Source organism: Pempheris klunzingeri, chromosome 19 (genome assembly GCF_042242105.1).
Source record: "Pempheris klunzingeri isolate RE-2024b chromosome 19, fPemKlu1.hap1, whole genome shotgun sequence".
Lineage (NCBI taxonomy): Eukaryota > Metazoa > Chordata > Actinopteri > Acropomatiformes > Pempheridae > Pempheris > Pempheris klunzingeri.
The window spans coordinates 9193003-9212306 of NC_092030.1; positions in this window are offsets into that span (position 1 = coordinate 9193003).

The following is a 19304-nucleotide window of genomic DNA, read 5'->3' on the forward strand; positions in this document are numbered from 1 at the left end:
TGTCTGCACTGGTCACATTTTACGAGTATGTGTCAACATGCTGCTTTTCCAGGCTTAATTGAGTCTAAATGCCAAGACTTTCCAAATCCATCTTTAACCACTGATATTAAATTTGTAGAGTTTATTATTAGGCTGAAATGGGCTCTGTGTTAACTCTGTTTGTATGTCTGTGCAGCTTTCATCCTTGAAGCCACTGAGAATGTTTAAGCCCATGTATGTAAGTGGGAGAGAGTTTAGTTTGGACTAGTTGTAAATCTGGGAGTCTTTGTAACCCTTGTGTCAGCAATGGTAGGAGTTTTTGCTGTAAGGGCATTAAGAGACGTATTAGTCACTCATAACTGTATATTTGAACAAATGGTCAGTTCTAAATAATCTCAGGTAATATATGTTTAAGTGCAAAATTTCGAAGTGGTGCACCAAATAGCTGAATAAAGATTGAAAATAATAAACACTATGTGCCTAAAATGAATCCAGATGAAGGCCCCTTTCCTTCAAAATGCCTTTAAGCCATTGGAAAATACATAGAGATACACATGCTTGTGTGTGAGCATACAGATGGTGTGATTCACATCCTGCATCCGATTTCACAGTTATTTTGCTGGCTGTTGGTGGCGATAGATCACTAATGTGCAGCAGCAGCAGCAGCAGGGAGTGATAGCTTTAAACACTGATGTAAACAATATAGTAAGTAATAATGGCTTTTTGTGTTTTATGTGTTTATGTTTTATGCAAAAGTAAATTAATTCAAAGACGTTTACCAGACCTCAATACACGCCAGTTCTGTTTGTTATAGTGTATATAGTTGCCATCCATGGCCCATACTTTGAATTCTAAACTGAGTTCTCAGAGTTTCTATTGAAACTTCACAGATGGTGTTCCACTAAATTAGAAGAATCCCACTTACTCAGGCAAGATAGTCTTAAACCCTTTGTATGCCAGAGTCGTCTATTACTCCTCATTATTAGAGGAAAATAAAAACAGCCCAAGGTCACTTTTCAGCATTTTAGCCAGGCTGACAAAGAGCCAGAACTATATTAATCTGTGTATTCCTATAGATCTCAGTAATAACAACTTTATGAGCTCCTCTAATGATAAAATTCTTACTATTGGAGACAAACTTCATCACCTCCTGCCCTCAACAGGCTCTGATTCAACCGCAAACTAAGGAAGCATGGAAACAGCATTTGGACCTGATGTGCATTTGGACTGTTTTTCTCCAATTGATCTTTCTGAATTGGCTTCAATGATTTCCTCATCCAAACTGCCAGCCTGTCTCTCAGACCCCATCTCTATTAGTCTGCTTAAGGAACTCCTACCCTTACTGGACAAGATCAACCTGTTTTTGGTAACAGGCTATTTACCTCAGTCCTTTAAAGTAGCTGTAACTAAATCTCTTCTTAAAAAGTCTACTCTTGATTCAGGTGTATTAGCCAACTGTATCTACTGTATATCCAACCTTCCTATTCTCTTCAAGATCCTCAAGAAAGTAGTAGCCAATCAGCTGTGTCATTTCTAAGAAAAGTCTATTTGAGGATTTTCAGTCAGGTTTTAGAGCGCACCATAACACCGAGACAGTAATGGTGAAGGTTACAAATGACGGTTTGGTTTGTTTTAAACAATTCTTTGTTGGCAAAGTCTTTACTTCTTTTGAAATTCTTAAGACTAAATTTGATCTTCCACAATCACATTTATTTAGATATTTTCAAATTCGCAGTTTTGCTCACCATGACTTTCCTCACTTTCCCCATCAGCCACCTGACTCTCTCACCGAAACAATTTTATCTAATCCTGCAGCCTGTGGATTAATTTCAACTGTGGTAAAGTTAATTATAACATCATCATCTCCTTTAACAGTTAAGAATACCTGGGAAAAAGAGCTTGGTATTACCTTTTCGGCAGATTGGTGGCAGAGGGCTCTGGAAAAGATCAATGGTACTTCTCCTTGTGCTAGTCTGACACTGATACGGTTTAAGGTTTTGCATAGGACACATCTTTCAAAAGTTAAACTTAACAAACTGTTTAACACAAGTGATATGTGTGACATATGTTCCCTCTCACCTGCTAATCACGCATACATGTTCTTCTCTTGTCCAAAATTGGGTTTATTTTGGTCCTCTTTCTATGATACAATATCAAAAGTTGTTGGTCAACCTGTGGTTCCCAGTCCCCTAATCTCTATTTTTAGTGTTCCTGAGAAATTTGCTTGCTTTTCTGCTAGGGAGAGAAATATTATTGCTTTTGCCTCACTTGTGGCCTGCAGGCGCATTTTACTTAATTGGAAGGATCGTAAACCTCCATCTTGTAATTCTTGGCTAAAAGACCTTATGTTCTTCCTTTATTTAGAAAAGATAGATAGAAAAGTACAGCATTAGAGGTTGTGCTGATAATTTTGACAAGACTTGGGGTCCTGTTTTGTCCTTCATTCATTCTGTTCCTTCTTTGGAAGACTAAAATTATTTATCTGACTATTTAATAGAGCAAATTAGTCAATTTGATGTTGATCGATTATGCAGCCCTATGTGTAACACATTTTTTTTTTCTTTCTCTTTGTTTGTTTGTTTCCTTTCTTTACTACTTTTGATTTCATTGTCATTTAGGGTATTTGGGGTGTGTGATGTGTTGTGTTATTATACTAAAATAAAAATGGGTTACATGTACTGTACAAAAGATGTATGTGATACAGATATCCCAATAAAAACACTTGGTAAAAAAAAAAAAAGGTTACAAATGACCTCCTTATGGCATCAGACAGAGGACTTCTCTCTGTACTGGTCTTGTTAGATCTGAGTGCTGCATTTTATACCATTGACCATCACATCCTGTTACAGAGACTGGAACACTCAATCTGCATAAAAGGAACAACATTAAGCTGGTTTAAGTCCTATTGATCAGATTGATTTCAGTTTGTACATGTACAGAAAGAGAAAGCTATCAGCAGCTGCCACCAGATTTCTGAGGAGGCAGGAGGACAAAAACCCTTGAGTGACTGCAAAACACCTGTAGCAAAACGTGATGGCAGCAGGCACTGAGGTTTCAGTTTCTACAGTAAGGTGCATACAACAAGCTGAGGACCTCCATGCCCTAACTCCAAGACATACACCATTACTAACCCAATAGAATAAGGCAAGTCAGCTGCAATATGCTCAAAATCGTGTAAAGAAGCCGCAGAAGGTTTGGGATTGTTTTCTGTGGAATGATGAAATAAAACTGGAACTTTTCAGGTCTATGGGTCAACAGTATGTATGGAGGAGGAAGAATGAGGCATATGCTGAAAAGAACACCTTGCCAACAGTAAAGCATGGCAGTGATGTTCTGAAGCTGCTTTCCTTCTTCAGTCAATGGAAACCTGCAATGTTTGGAGGACAAGATGGATTAAATTACGTATTAGACAATCCTAGGCGAAAACATCTTGCTGACTGTGAGGAAGCTGAAGCTTAGGTGTCATTGGACCTTCCAATAGGACAATGACCCCAAGCATACCTCAAGGTCCACAAAGGCTTGGCTTCAGAAAAAGTCAGGGAGGTTACTAGAGTGGCCGTCACAGTCACTTGACTTGAATCCCATAGAAAATCTCTGGTGGGATTTGAAGGAGGCGGTTGCAGCAAGAAAATCCAAGAATATTAAAGAGCTGCAGGCTATTGCCCATGAGGAATGGGCTAAGATTCCAAAGAAATGCTGTCAGAACAACAAAAGGGTGCTCCACTAAGTACTAAAGATGCTTGTCAAAAAGGGGTTGAATCATTTTGAGACTTCAGTAGTAAAGTGACATATTGTGTTGAATGGCATGATACATGTGGGTGTGGCTCTCTGGCTTCCATGCATCACTGCTGTGGAGCATACTAATAACAATAGTCATGTTATTAGTATTCATATATTCATTCATGTTATGTCATTCGCTGTTGTCATATTGCTCAGTACTAGTCATATTCCTATTATCAGTAATATAGTTACCATTATTATTATGGTTGCTGCTTGCTGTGCATCCCCGCCCCTCATCCCTCTATCCCCCTCCCCCTCTCTCACTGTCAGAGGTTTCTTTCTGCCAAAGGGGCGTTTTTCCTCACCATTACTGCATGTCTGCTCACGTGGGGATTCTTGAATCGTGGGTCTCTGTAAATTAAAGAGTTTCATCTAGACCTGCTCATTTATGGACAGCAGGTTTGTGGTTTGAACCTGGGGCCTTTCTGTGTGGAATTTGCGTGTTCTGCTGGCGTTGGTTCTCTCAGGGTACTTCCACAGTCCAATAGCATGTAGGTTAGGTTACTTGGTGACTCTAAATTACCCGTAGGTGTGACCATGAATGTTTGTCTGTCTCTATGGGTTGGCCCTGTGATTGACTGGCGACAAGGGTGTGCCCTGCCTCTCACCCAATGTCAGCTGGGATTGGCTCCGGCCCCCCGCAGCCCTTAAAGATAAGCGGTGGATGGATGGATGATTGATTGACGCAGACTGAAAAACAGCACAGACGGGTGTGTGGGTTGGGAGCATGTTGTTTCAGGCACTAGTGGCACAATGAAATACAATCCAGGAAGTTGGAGTAAGAGATTAATGCATTTAAAACACTGCATGATTTGAAATACCCATAGACAAGATCGTTACAACTATATAAAAGTTATCCACAGTTATTTTATCAATCATGAGCAACAGTAGAAATCACATGTGAAGGTTCACTGTGAAATGTTGAATCCTACAGAAAAAGAAACATTTAAGGTGACAGTTTAAGGGTTCAGAGAGATCCTATTATACCTGTCCTTACCCAACAGTGATGGACATAAGCCAAAGATAAGAAGTTTATCTTTCCAACAAGTAAATGTTGTTTTGTTTTGATTGCCTTGAGTCTTTTCCCTGAGGGGAAACGTGCATGTTGAATGTTAAAATGCATCTCCAAATCCAAGCTAAAAGCTCCAAAAACAGGGGCAATAAAAGGGCAGTCATCCTGTTGACAAACTCAGCTGGCCACCAAGAGGGCACTCTTTATTGACTTGGCTGATAGAAATCTGAACTGACATTTCCCTCTCCTTTCTATCTGAAAGAGCCCAGGACTAACATTACAGCTAAGCATTTCAAAGGCCCAGTCAAATTGCTCCTTTTGATATTCAGTCAGGCCAGCCTTCTGGGGACCCATGGCCTGGGGAATCATATAGCAGAATAGATGACTTAGACACTTTACAACAAAGCAGGGAGAAGCTGCATTATGTGACCGGTGACCAAAATACAAGCTCTCTGTGAACTTGAACTATGAACTCAATAATTGCATCTGTCCATTTGACGAAGTTCAAAATGCCTGCCTGTGAAGGTTTTTAGGTTGAGACATGAACTTTACAGCAAGTGGTTTTGTGGTTCTGACAAGAAAGGAAATGTCTGAATTTAGAAAGAGGTAACTGCCAATTTAAGACACTTGTTAGACATGTGTTGGCACCCTGGACACACACATAGGCCACCCTACTCTCACATGGAAGCATCAGCCTTCTTCTACGCTCACTGCCGCTTTGTGCTTTTTGGTAGTGCTGTTTGAAAATATATTATTTATACATAATATTTTGTTCAAACTGTCCAAATCATTTACAGTTTTGTTCCACTGCACTGACACCTCTCCCCACAAATCCTAACCTAACAGAAAATATTACAAAAAAATCAAAGGAAACCTGTGGTGTAAGTCATATATCATTAAAGCATAATAATGAAGATTAGCAGAAGTTCAATCAGGAAGGGTATCTTCATGCTTACTCTATTGATTTACTTTCCCTCATCCGAGCCTCCACCCAACTGCATCCATCCATCCATTTGAACCAATGTGGTTTTAAGACATTCTGATAAATATCTCTCCACATTTGACTCAAAGGCTAACGCACATGTTCAGTTTCTTGTAAACAGGTGCATCAGAGGAAATGTCTAAAACCAAGACACAAAAATGGTCCTGCACACCGTCCAGTTCTATCAATCAATCTTTATTCATTTAGCGCCAATTCATAACAAATGTAATCTCAAAATGCTTTCCATAAAGAGACCAAACTTTTTAATTACAGATTCAAGAATGAGCAAGCATCAGGTATGAGGCGACAGTGGCAAGGAGAAACTCCCCTTTAACAGGAAGAAACCTTGAACAGAGGCTCAGAGGGGGGCGGCTTTCTGTTGGGGTCCATGTTGGGTGTGGATTGAACAGAGAGAGAGAGAGAGAGAGAGAGAAAGAGAAGGGGGTTGGGGGGAAGATGCAGAGCAAACAACTTGTTACTGGACAAATAAAGGAATATGATTAATAATGAGCAATATGGTAACAGCAAACCACAGCAGTGATTCATGAAGCCAGAGAACCACAGCAGGAGAACCAGGACCAGGATCCACAGGAACCAGAGAACCACAGCAGGAGAACCAGGATCCACAGGAACCTGAGAGATGAGAAAAGCATAGAAAGGCTCCAGGGAAGATACCAAGTTAATAACAGACATTAAAGAGACATGAAGCATAAGGATGGAGAGGAAGATGGAGAGAGGAGCCCAGTGCATCATGGGAGTCCCCTGGCAGTCTGAGCCTATAGCAGCATAACTAGGGGCTGGTCCAAGGCCTGAGCCAGCCCTAAACTATAAGCTTTATCAATAAGGAAGGTTTTAAGCCGACTCTTAAATGTAGAGAGAGCTCTGCCTCCATCACTACTTTTGAGGACTTTAGGATCCAGTAGACCTGTATTCTGGTGCTCTAGTCAGGTAATATGACACTATGAGCTCTTTAAGATATGATGGAGCCTGACCATTAGAGCCTCCTATTCTGGAGTTTACCATGAGCCAGTGCAGAGAAGCTGGTATGGGAGCTTCTCTGCACTGGCAGTAGTAGTAGTTCTTGTCAGTACACGTAAGGTAAGGAATTGCAATAAACCAACCTGGAAGTGACAAATTAATTTTTCTACATCACTCATAGACAGAATGGGCCTGATTTTAGCAATGTTACGTAGATGGAAAAAGGCAGTTCTGGAAATCTGTTTAATGTGGGAGTTAAAGGACAAATCCTGATCAAAGATAACTCCCAGATTCCTCACAGTGGAGCTGGAGGCCAGAGTAATGCCATCCAGAGATGCTATATTATTTGAAAATGTGTCTCTAAGGTGTTTGGGGCCAAGCAGAATAACTTCAGTTTTGAAAATTGCTGGTCATCCAGGACTTTATGTCCTTTAGGCAGGCTTGGAGTTTAGTCATCTGATTGGATTCATCTATAATTGGGAATCATCTGCATAACAATAGAAATTGAGTGAGAGTGTTTCCTGATAATATTACCCAAAGGAAGTGTATATAAGGTGAATAAAATTGGTCCAACCACTGAACCTTGTGGAACTCCATGTCTAACTTTAGTGTGGACAGAGGACTTATTGTTAATATTTACAAACTGAAATTGATCTGACAAATAAGACTCAAACCAGCTTAACCCTTAGAGGTCTTGGCCTATTTTGGCTGTTTTTGCATACTTTTCGTTTTTACGTGAGGATGTGCAACAAAAGTCACGTGTTTTGGGCATGATTGTCGACCTATAAGGGTTAATGTGGTTCCTTTTATGCCAATAAAGTGTTCCAGTCTCTGTAACGGGATGTGATGGTCAATGGTATAAAATGCAGCACTCAGATCTAACAAGACCAGTACAGAGAGAAGTCCTCTGTCTGATGCCATAAGGAGGTGGTTTGTAACCTTCACCAGTGCTGTCTCTGTGCTATGGTGCACTCTAAAACCTGACTGAAAGTCCTCAAATAGACTATTAGAATTTAGAAAATCAGGGTAGCATGGTGGTGCTGTGGTTAGCACTGTTGCCTCACAGAATCCTGGTTTGAATCCGGGGTGTTTCTGTGTGGAGTTTGCATGTTCTCCCCATGCTAGCTTCCTCCCACAATCCAAAGACATGCACATTAGGTTAATTGGTAACTCTAAAAAAATTGCCCATAGGTGTGAGTGTGAGAGTGAGTGGTTGTCTGTCTGTCTGTCTGTATGTGGCCCTGCGATTGGCTGGCGATCAGTCCAGGGTGTACCCCGCCTCTCGCCCGAAGTCAGCTGGGATAGGCTCCAGCTCCCCCCACGACCCTGACGGATAAGCGGTATAGAAAATGGATGGATGGATGGATGGAATTTAGAAAATCGCACAGCTGGTTGGCTGCTGCTTTCTCCAGGATCTTGGAGAGAAAGGGAAGGTTGGATAAAGGTCTATAGTTGGCTAATACACCTGAATCCAGAGTAGGCTTTTTCAGAGGAGGTTTAATTACTGCTACTTTAAAGGACTTACGACTACGTAGCCTGTTAGTAAAGACTGATTGATCATATCCAGAAGAGACGTATTAATTAAGGGCAGGACTTCCTTAAGTAGCCCAGTAGGAATGGGGTCTAGGAGACATGTTGACGGTTTGGATGAGGAAATCATTGAAGCCAGTTCAGGAAGATCAATTGGAGAAAAGCAGTCCAAATGCACATCAGGCCTAACAGCTGTTTCTATGGTTCCGAAGTTACTTGTAAAAAACTTTTCTCTTCTCTTGCTTTTGGAGATATCTTTCCATACCATTAAATGTTCAATGTTTCATATCCAATCTATGTTCTCACCTAATTCTGTGTTTATAGACCACTTTCTCACAGGATTCTTGTCCAATAGGTATAGCACAAAAAGCAGTGAGGGAATAAAAGATTAATCTGTCTGCACCCTGTTCCAGCTCCCTCTCAAGCATAATACCTTCATTGGTATGCCGTGGTTAGCCTGCACATGTAAGATAGCCTTGTCTATAGAGAACTGAAGCAAAGAGGGCAAAGCTGTACTCCTTCAAATTTTGACGCTAAGTCCACTTTCTTCTCAATCCTAGGAGCTGCTTGAGCTTAGTTTGTGATGGTCCACCAGATGGAAGTGGTCCCTTCCAGTCAAAAATTGCATTGCTCTGCCGAAAATATCAAAACAACAGTTGCTCTCCCTCCTCGGCATCAAACCTCACCTTGCTCATCGTCATTAGATTAATGATGGGGGGAACTCAAATTTCAGTTCAACGTTAGTGTACATGTACTGCAGCCCAAGAACACATTGTGCCACTGTATTATGTAGACTTGTTATCAGCAAATGCTTGCGAGGCCTAGGATCAGAATTAGGAGCAAAACACTTGATCAGGTCATCCCTACCTTTGTCTAAACTACAGTATACAGTACATGTACAAAGATGAATTTCTGTTACTTGTGACGGACAATAAAGGTTATCTCTTACAATATACATGTACAATATACATTAAGGCAGATGCTATTTACATCCTGGTGTAAGTAGTCAACAACACTAATTGCACTTGGGTGCATATTGGAAAGAAGATATTTTGTGTTTTTCTAAATCTAACTAAGTAGTTTTGGTGCCTTAACCTAACCAAACTGGGACTCAAAACTCATTATCATAAAAGGGGAACTGAAATCATCGGCCAAGTATGTGAACACACACAAGGACCTTGGTGTAAAGATGTAAAAAACTATGACAACGTATGAAGAAGACAGAATGATGCAATGATGCAGAGTGCAAAGATACTGGAATAAATATGGAATTACTATGTGCAGGTTCCATTTTATACACGAGGTAGGTATGATATAGTTGTATAGAGTAGGTTCCTTTATTTGCAAAATTTGAATCAGTGTTCTTCATATGTGATGCTAGATTGGCTCAGAAAACTTGTCAGAACTCTTCAGTTGGAATTGTCAGTAATCTTAGTTTGTTGTATTGGATATGAAAATCCCTTACCAGAATGAGCCACATGATGACAAAGAAGTAATTGGCTGGAACACCACCAATGATTGGAAGGCCTAGCAGGGAGAGGTCAGAGATCTGATACTGTGGTGCAATGGCAACAATAAGCAAAGTTTTGGAGGAAGTAGTAGAGGAACTACATCCCTGAGAATCCACTACAGAGTGCAATCTACTGTGGCCATGTCTAAAACGTCTTAACGGGGCATCACCACTACATTGCATTTTATCACACATATATTTGTATATAAGACAAACATACCCTTGAATCCTTGAATATCTACATTCACATGGACCCCACTGTAAAAATACATGTTTCATAAATGAAATCTGGATTCTGGATTTTAAATATATACATTTTTACACTGTGTTTCAGATAAGTAGAAAATCGCTGGATTCACCGGACACATAAATGTCAGTTTGAAAGTTTGAAAGAAATGACAATGTTATCTCGGCTTGGTAATAACAATGTCTAAAATTTGACAATCTATAACAACTACTTTTAAGAGTAGGTTAAAAACCTTCCTTTTTGATAAAGCTCATAGTGTAGGGCTGGCTCAGGCCTTGGACCAGCCCCTAGGTAGGTAGGGTAGGTAGGTAGGTAGATTTCCACAAATGTATTTTGTGTTGTATGATGTGTGTATGAAAATAAATGACCACAGTTTGTACTCCTATACAACAACATTTAGTGTGTCTTACACACAAAAATCCATTACCACAAACATCATGATGAGGAAGTGGGCAGAAGAGAGGATGGAGGGTTGGTGTAGTTATATAGTGTAGAAACCAGGGATCCAAGGTGGTCAAGGTACATCACATGTGCTCTCGTCACTCCTCTGATCTCAAACATAAAAGAAGAGAATAAAATGGATCATTAAAGTTGCAGTGGAGAGAGACAGTTCCTCCTTGACAATACCAACTCTTTTGAGCAAATGTAACATGCACGAACACACAGAGCACCCCAGGATTTTGACAGCTCTTGTGTGTGTGTATGCCCTTTGATTGATGAGCTCTATTCCAAATGTTTTTTCATCCAAATCAGTGGGAGTTTAAGTGCCTTGTGCATTTTAATACCAAGCATAACATTAGCCAGTGCAGCGTTGGTGCTAACTCTCTCTCTGCTAATTTCATCACTCATGTCTCTGGCTCCACATGACTTCAGGACAGAGAGGGGTGCAGCTGGAGGGCAAAATGGAAGGCAGACACCACTAGAGGTTTGTCATTTTACATGCATACTCCAGATTTCCACAAGTTTTATGGAAACTGTCATTTTATATATTTTGAATCAGTGACAGGGTTTGTGTTTAAGATTTATTGCGTTTCTGATCATCAGTGACCTGGTATTTACTGACAGGATCAAGCCTAAAGGGAGATGATACAAGACTGTGACTGAGCTTTGTACAACCCCAATTCCAAAAAAGTTGGGACGCTGTGTAAAATGTAAATAAAAACAGAATGCAGTGATTTGCAAATCTCATAAACCCATATTTTATTGTCAATAGAACACAGACACAGACAATATATCAGTTGAAAGTGAGACATTTTACTATTTCATGAAAAAATATTTGCTCATGTTGAATTTGATAGCAGCAACACATCTCAAAAAAGTTGGGATAGGGGCTGTGAAAGTATCAGGTATCAGGTTAATTGACAACAGGTCAGTAACATGACTGGGTATAAAAAGAACATTTTAGAGAGGATGGGCAGAGGTTCACCAGTCTGTGAAAAAACACGTCTAAAAGTTGTGGAACAATTTCAGAAAAATGTTCCTCAACGTAAAGACAAAGACTTTCAATGTCTCACCATCTACAGTACATAATATCATCAAAAGATTCAGAGAATCAGGAGAAATCTCTGTGCTCAAGGGACAAGGCCGAAGGTAAATAGTGGACGCTCGTGATCTTTGGGACCTCAGGCATGATTCTGTACTGGAAATCACTGCATGGGCTCAGGAACACAGTTTGCCGTGCAATCCACAAATGCAAATTAAAGCTGTATCATGCAAAGAAGAAGCCATATGTGAACGCGATCCAGAAATGCCGCCATCTTCTCTTGGCCAAAGCTCATTTAAAATGGACTGAGGCAAAATGGAAAACTGTTCTGTGATCAGGTGAATCAAAATTTGAAATTCTTTTTGGAAACCACGGACGCCGTGTCCTGCGGACTAATGAGGAGAGGGACCATCCAGCTTGTTATCAGCACACAGTTCAAAAGCCTGCATCTCTGATGGTATGGGGTTGCATAAGCGCGTATGGCGTGGGCAGCTTACACATCTGGAAAGGCACTAACATATGCTCCCATCCAGACAACTTCTCTTCCAGGGAAGGCCCTGCGTATTTCAGCAAGATAATGCTGAACCACATACTGCACCCAACAACAGCATGGCTTTGTAGGGGAACTGATGAACTGGCCGGCCTGTAGTCCAGACAGCTTTCACCAACAGAAACATTTGGCACATCATAAAATGAAAAAGAAGACTGAGAACTGTTGAACAGCTAGAATCCTACATCACAATGGTAAACAGGGCCCTGTCCCAACTTTTTTGAAAAGCGTTGCTGCCATGAAATTAAAAAATTCTTAAATGGTACATTTTCTTAGTTTAAACATTTGAAATGTTTTCTATGTTGTATTCTGAATAAGATATGATTTTATTGCAAATCATTACATCCTGTTTTTATTTACATTTTACACAGCCTCCCAACTTTTTTGGAATTGGAGTTGTAGTTCTCAACATGTTCTCCACAGGATGTATACCAGCACAAGGAAGTAGAATAATTGCCCTTTTCATAAGTAAATGTATTTATGACACTGGTCTACTCAACATACGTAGGTATAGAAGTCACATGCTTCAGGTAAGACATTCTTCTTATCCATACACCATCTTTTCCACCTCAGCCAAACATAACTTTTTCACTGAATGTCTGGCATCTCCACTCAGGGAGCTGAGACCCCTTGGCTCCACCGTAATGTGTAAAGTTTCAGAACATTTCCATTTATTCCATTAACTATTTTGTTATTTTTATACAACTCGGTCAAGCATCAAAGCCTAACAGCCTCAACAATGCCCAGGATTTCCCCCACTAAAATATCATTGACAATGGTTGTGGTTTTTTCTGATTTCCAATGTTTAATGTTTTTTTAGAGACTGATCAAGATTTAGTGTGACAACTCATCACAGCTCAACTTTCAAGTCTGTCTCCCATCCTCCACAGAAAGACATCCAGCGATACAGGATAAGCAACTGGGAGCTGCCATTAACTCCCCACAGCTCTGTGAGCTGCTGCAAAGAAAGAAATCCGCCTCAGGAGTGAAGCAGGAGGCTGGAATACTATTAATGGTTTGATGTGGCCCCCTGAGTGTGTTCATTTCAGAGCAACCCAAGCTCATCCTCTCCCTACTGGGCAGCTAATGCAATTACACTCTCGCATCTGCAGGGGGCTCCCTCTGTCTTCATCTTTGGATCAGCCCACTGCCCTCTTTGTCACATAGTGTGTGTGTGTGTGTGTGTGTGTGTGTGTGTGTGTGTGTGTGTGTGTGTGTGTGTGTGTGTGTGTGCACGCGTGCGTGCGTGTGTGTGTAGAAGCTGGGACTGGTAGGTCTCATGCTCACGATTTACGGTTAATCAATCATCGCGCCGCCTTAATGACACCCTGCTGCTTCCCTAATGTCTTCTGGCAGAGGCAGCCTGCTGCTGGCACAGAGCTCATTCAGGCACACATATGGTCTCCTCAAGTGAGTGACAGGACCCCTTTCATGTGTGCTGCCCTGCACGCCGGATGCCATCAGCCACATACAGCCGCCGTAGGCTAAGGCAGAAATGGTGGTAGATGGGAAAAACGAAAAAGAAAGTGATGGAGAGAGTAGAGGGGAATTCTTGTAGTTCACCCGACTGGCTTGGCCTCCTTGCCTCCCAGAAGTAAACTGTCAGGGCAATGAAACCTGAAGTGAGGACAGTTTTACTTCCAGCTTCTGTGCTGACCACACCCACAATAGTAGTGTGACATCAACATTGGAGGAATGCTGAAATGAAGCGGTAAAAGATACTTTGGAAGTAGTGTGTCTTAAAGTACATCTGATAACCAGCTCAGATACTTGGGAGGCCACACGAAGAGTGGGCCCAAATAACTATAACTACTAAAACTAAATAACTGCTCCTATAATATGAATTCACATATTTTGGGTCTTGTGTATTTTCAACCTTGCTAGTTTTACACCTCTATGGATGCCAATGTCAGTGTGTCAGTTGGTTGGTTCACCACTTAAGTCCAGGCAAAAGTAACTCAACATTTGTTGGATGGATTGCCATGAAAATGTGTATAAACATGCATGTTCCCCAGAGGATGAATCCTGACTTTTCCTCTAATGTGGGGTGACCATATATTGTCAAACCCCCAAACCAGGACCCACACATGTATGTGCTTATACATGCATCATGAGTGTTTTTATCAGGAGGATGGACTATTATTTAGCACTTCAATCCATGAACCTTACTTCATAAAGTAAAGCTTTAAGAAGGAAGGAGTTTAGCCTCCAGCATGACAGCTAACCTGTTATGATCTTGAGTTTAGTTATTGTCTTGTCTCTTGTCACTTCCGGTTTTATTTTGAAATTCCCTGTCCTCCTCTCATTTCAGATATCTTTACTTCCTGTCCTCCTGTGTCTTGTCCTCTGTGATTGTCTGGCCCTGCCTTGATTGTTTCCACCTGTTCCCCATTACCTCGTGTATTTTAGTCTCCATCTCCCCTTGTCCTGTGCCAGTTCGTCATGTACCTTTGTCTTGTCAACCAGCGGTCCTGTTTCCTTGGACCTTGTCTTGAATCCGTGTCTGTGAGTTTTGTCTTTGTGTTGATACTTTTCTCAAGCTTTGTCTTGCTCCTTTTGTTGTTACTTTTGTACATAGATTAGTCAGATATTTTTCCTTGTTCACTTTCTCTCATTTTTGTATAGATTGCCTTTGGCCTGAGTATTTCTGTTTATTGTATTTAATTTAGTTTTTCGCTCCTGCTTTTATGGAGTTGTTTTTGTTTCCATAGTATTAGCTTTTGCCACCGTGCTTGTTTGTTTTGTCTTTTCTTAATAAAGTTTATTTTGATACTTTATTTGTCAAGACTCAAGACACCCAGCTTGGAAACCAGGACAATTCCAAAGCGGGACGTCTGGTCTCCGTACTCTAGTGCCACACTTAGATCTTTATTGGTGACATGACTTAACAGCCACTGGAGGGATTGCCATTACATTTGTTACAGATATTCATGGTCCTCCTCAGAGGTCTGACTTTTTTCCCTTCAGACTCACTCTAGTCTGCCACAGGATCGACAAGATCCAAAATTGGCTCCGCAAAGGCAGTTTGATGGAAAATTGATTTCTAGACAGAAAGGAAGGGAAATAACTGAAAAACCTTTCTAGTCATTTCGACTACTCAAAGCACATTTACATTTTATTCACACAGGAGGAATCTAAGTTTAAGGAGACTATTCTTTCACACACACGTCGGGGTTCAGTGTCTTGCCCAAGGACACTCTGACACGCTGACTCATTGGAGCCGGGGATCGAACTACTGACCTTCTGATTGATGGACGACCCACTTGACTTTCATTTGAATTCTCCTGTCCAACAACATACAGCAAAAAGTAGGCTATGCAGGTCACAGAACAGCCATAACAGGCATGTAATTATGTTTGTAGTTTCAGCAACAGCCTATTTGAGCCACAGCCTGAGCAAGAGGTCTGTGGTGTGGTTGACCAAAGCCTGAAAAACATGACAAATGAAATGTAAAAGCACCATTTACCATTTAGCCAGGGGAAAGAGAACACCAGAACTGGCATTAAAAGAAAATACCTAAAGTATGTTGTGTAACGGTGGCATTAAGCTTTGAGAAACTAGCAATCACATTATACAATATCTGTTAACCTAGTGCTCTATATGCTGACTTAGAGTCGATGAAGTTAGCAATAATTAGCTTACCTGCTCCCTGAAAGCTATAACATTATCCTCTCTAACTTCACATTATCATGTCACCTATGTCTGCTAGTTTAGCCATCAGTAATGAAAAATAAAAATCTATAATAAAAAAAAATCCAGCAGCCATGAAAGTGATGTCCCTCTCTCCATCTAATAACTCATTTTTTTAGCGTCATTTACGGTGTTGTCTGGCAGGGAGACATTGTCCGTATGTTGCCCATTTTGAGCATACAAGGATATTTAATTGGCAGTGTACAATGCAAGGTTGTCCAATGGTGTGGAAGTTCATGCCGCACACAGAACAAATCCCATATATACAGTTTATTATATACAGTACCAGTCAGTCTGGACACACCTTCTCATTCAATGGTTTCTCTTTCTTTTTGTTATTTTCTACATTGTAGATTGATGTTAAAGACAAGAAAGTGTTAAACAAACCAGAAGATGTTTTATATTTCAGACTCTTCCAAGTAGCCACCTTTTGCTTCGAAGACTCTTGGTGTTCCCTCAGTCAGCTTGATGGTTGATTTGACCTTTGAAACCAAAAATGGAGTTAATGCTTTTGCATCGTAGAACCATTTAAGGCAATGCAAAAGCAGAGTACAGTAACTACATTTTTGGTTTCAAAGGTCAAATCAGCCATCGTGGTTTTTGGAATAATATCTCATGAATACATGCACAATTAGTACATCACCTCTATACCTTTAGCCCATTCAGCTGGCCAGCTAAAGCATTTTCCAGTCATTTATCTCAGTGTTAACCTTTTTGTAGTATCTGCAGTTTGCAGTTCTGCAGCTTTGTAGGGGTGGTCAGAAAGTCACATTACTTATTTGTGGCTCCAAAGCCTCTTATTTCACTCAATGGCCTTTGTGCCCCAAAAAAATTGTGACATCAAAGGTCAAATAGCTTCACGCTTCAAATGGCAGAATTCCGAGCCTGCTGTGGACTGCAAGAATGCAGGATATGTATCAGGCTGTTCAGATAAATTACCTCCATAGAGCAAAAACTCACCAAATATAGCAGCACTGTTTTTCTAGCACACCGGAGGAATCCCCATGTGAATCTGAAATAGCATTTATCTCAATCAGACATGGCATTTGACCCAAATAAGCCTTGAAGCTGAGTGTCATCACATCAGTCAGAACAACATAATAAGCCCTTTGGAGCCAGTTCACATTATGCCTTACTGTGGCCCAAACCTGGCACCTGGCCTCTCATCCATACAGATAATCAACAGTGCGGTGGTGAAGACTCCATTTGTATGCAGGTGGCTGCAGTCGGAGGCCCATCTGTCCGTTCGAACACTTTCTAATTTATGTTAGTTGTTGTTGTCAACGTTGTTGCCCCCCACCACCACCACCGCCACCAAAAGAGCAATCCATCATCTGGGTAAAGCTCCAGTTTTACACCACACACAGACTGTTGTTACAGAGTGAAAATATGAGCCCCAGGTGATTCTTGACAAATCCATGTATATGGCAAATATATCCATTTTCATGAGTGCCTTCTCACTGTCTCATTTATAAATTGTATATCTATTACACAGAAAACAGTGTTCTACATTTCTACTTAGAGCACCAACAAAAGTCTTTTTCCAACAAATTTGTTTTGTAATGACAAAACCATATTCAAGAGAATTATTAGATGATTCTACAGCAATTTAGCACCTTTCAGCTCATTCTTTTGGTTTTACAGTTTAAATGTTCTGGTCGCAGAAAGCAGTTGTTTTCAGCAACAAAGCTCTCAAAACTCACTGCACTGAACCTGCTAGGGAACATAATGGAGCATTTAGCAGCTAAAGAGACACATATTTTTCTGGTGGAGACCAAACCAAAGCTAAAATTAAAATGAATATTCCCACACATATACACTGGGTTCAGTAATTCAGGGTTCAGACTCTTGCTCAAGAAGAGCTGAGTATCATCACCAACCCCAGGATGACTCCTCAGAGGACAGAGGCATTATGGCTGATGGCTGCTCTACCATTGACCTCCACCTGCACAGAAAGCCCACACTTTAATTGTACTCAGCATGTGGGCAATAGTGAAAAAGTGAGTGGAGAGTTTGTTTATATAGTGCCCATGACATAATAGGAGGGTTAAAGGTACCCTGTGCTTTGGAGCAATGTTTTTGGAAGTGAGTCCCTTTTTGTCTGTAGCATTCATTGCAATGGAGACCCAGAATCCCAAAGGCTCCTATAGGAAAGCTCAGTAAAGTGGTTGTGCGCTGCTGTTTAATGGAGGCAGTTAATCGAACATGCACTTGTCAAACCAACCAGTTAGTCTTAACCCTTTATAGGGCACTCATTGAAATACTTAGAAATTCAAAATTTCAACCCTAGACCATTACTGGTGGTCATTGCAAGACTTTTTTTCTTTTGTGAGCTTTTCAAAAAAAAATGTAATGTTATGGTGAAAATCAGGGTCAGTGAAGTTACCATATATGGTTTCTTGCCGGTCTGTCATGTAGCCTGATTGTCGCTGATTGGCTTGGAGAAATCTCATAGTTCTACTGCCTCACGGTGAGGCAAGGGGCGGTATTTTGAACTCCAGCTTAAGTTACCAAATATGATCCCTTGCCCGATAAAGGGTTAATGCGGTGCACCAAGCCGTAATGGGTTTATTCCTGCTCCCAGAGGGCAGAAAACACCCAATTGGTTCTTAGAATAGAATAGCCTTTATTGTCATTGCGATACAATGAAATTAGGAGTGCTGCTTCAACTTGGTGCACAAACTTATTACTTGGTATTGGCTGTTTTTCCTCAAATGGGTACAAGGGGCAATAATAAGTCCATTCCGAAGTGAAAAACTAACTAATTTTAACAAGCAACATAAAGGTGAGATTTATGTACTGTGAGCCAAGTATAAACAACCTTTAGATAAATTATTGGTTTGATGTAGAGTTTTTCTGGTCAAAAGTTGATGAATGCAGCTTAAAAATCAAGAAAAGATCTTTACCTGGACCTTCAGAGAGTTTGAGATGCAACCATAAATGTGGACTATACATAAAACCAAAGTGGTAGCTTAGAAGAACGTCAGTGTTACAGTAGTAACATCCTGAAAGCACTAAAGTCACTATGGGACAAGCAGAAAGGAAGCTGAAAATGTTTTTAACTGGAAAAAGACATGGATAGTATCATTGATACAGTGGTATGATATCACTGTACCGATGACACAGTAGCATGGTGCTGTATCAATGATACCACTGTATCGATGACAGTGGTATGGTGCTGCCACCTCCTGGAGACAGTTCATCACCTGTTAGAAGGAGAAGATGTGACACAGAAGCTGTCCATGGTTTGATTTTGCTCCCTTCTGGCCAGGCAAGGACTGTGCATTGCAGCTCTACAACTCTACAGAGTATAAATATGAAGTAACATAACATGGAAATATTTTTACTACCATAAACGTACTTAGCTACTTTCATCACCAATCCCCACAGCCCATTTCAGAACTGCAACACGTAAACCATTTAGTTACAACCTTCAGATGATTAGAACATCAGATGGTCTGATGTGTTCTGGTCTGCCAGTCTACCACCATCGGTAGTATGGTCCATATCCATTTATAGCAATGTAGTAATACATGTTGTACAAACCCAGGTCAACCTTTTTT